This window comes from Phalaenopsis equestris, unplaced genomic scaffold (assembly GCF_001263595.1).
Source record: "Phalaenopsis equestris unplaced genomic scaffold, ASM126359v1 Scaffold000732, whole genome shotgun sequence".
In the NCBI taxonomy this organism is placed as follows: Eukaryota; Viridiplantae; Streptophyta; class Magnoliopsida; order Asparagales; family Orchidaceae; genus Phalaenopsis; species Phalaenopsis equestris.
The window spans coordinates 41,915-43,166 of NW_018165172.1; the positions used below are offsets into that span (position 1 = coordinate 41,915).

At 38.3% G+C, this 1,252-nt stretch overlaps 1 protein-coding gene across 4 annotated transcripts in view; it reads right to left on the reverse strand.

Moving 5' to 3' along the window:
* The window catches only part of LOC110030516 (ferredoxin), a 20,548-nt gene that overhangs the window by 18,662 nt on the left and 634 nt on the right, over window positions 1–1,252 (reverse strand). Inside the window, exon 2 of one of the 4 annotated variants that reach the window (XR_002294660.1) lies at window positions 1,174–1,224. The gene's annotated coding sequence lies outside the window, so the exon portion shown is untranslated. Of the gene's footprint in view, window positions 1–1,137; window positions 1,225–1,252 lie in introns of those variants that run through there. The other 3 variants (XR_002294661.1, XM_020733259.1, XM_020733260.1) reach the window with 3 other exon arrangements.

Here is a 1,252-nt window from a genome sequence, read left to right on the forward strand (position 1 = left end):
TGTGTGTGTGTGTGTGTGTGTGTGTGTGTGTGTGTGTGTGTGTGTGTGTGTGTGTGTGTGTGTGTGTGTGTGTGTGTGTGTGTGTGTGTGTGTGTGTGTGTGTGTGTGTGTGTGTGTGTGTGTGTGTGTGTGTGTGTGTGAAGATGTATGTATGTATATATGTATGTATGTGTGTATGTTTGTATGTAGAGAGAAGTCAGGGAGGAAGAAAAAGAGAGTCTATAGCCTTAGTTAATAGGGATTTGTTTACAAAGCACAATGCTCTGGTTCCAATCAAAGGCCTTCATCGGTTGATGACAAAGTTATGAAGCGTGTCGCCGCAGTCAACAAGGATTTGTGAGCCAGTATTGTTGTTGATCTACGTAAGATGAAGTCCTCGTGGAGGCAACGAAGCAATTCATGGATGCCAAAGTCAAGAGGCTCGAGACCAAGATTAAGTGGTTGTAGCACTAGGCATATAGGCGTGGCAAGCAATCATTGATCGAGAAGGAGGAGGATAGTTGCAGCATTAGGCACATAGCTGCAACGCTAACTTTTTCTCTCTATTTCTTTCTCTTATGTGTTCTTTTTCTCTCTTCTAAGTTGCTCCTATTTGAGGATTGTGAGTTCACAGACAGTTCAATGTTAAATATTTAGCAAAATTTGTGATCAATGAGTTTATAACCAAGAACAATGTGCGAGATGTTTTTTATCGCCAAGGTCACTGAAAGAGAAGTTGGCATGGTGAGGTTATGAACTGCTATATCAATAAATCTTGATGAACTTGACAATTGTTGGCAGAGAGCTGGGAATTGTAAACTCAAATAGAAAGAAACTAATGTTTTGGACTGTTTTTGTTAACACAATAGTACATGGATTTGGGAATTTGTGGGGATGAATCAATGAAAGCACCGTTGATAGAATCCTAAATCCTATTTGACTTTTTTGAGCAGCGCATCACTCTGAAAATTTGAGGAATAATAGAACAGATAAAGGGTGAAATTTGAATCATGTATTTCATATACTCACTCACTGTAAATGAAGGTATTTAGAATGCAAAGTTACCAACTAATTAACAACACAATTAAGGCAGTGTTTGGTAGCATACTATTAATTGAATTTAGTCATGAATTTAATTTAAATTCCGCCAAACACAAAAAAAAAAAATGAAAATTAAATACAACGCTCAGTTACCGCATTCAGAAACCACCACTCTGAATCTCACGGAAGCATTTGACGGAACACCTAGAAAACATCAAGTCAATCATTCGCC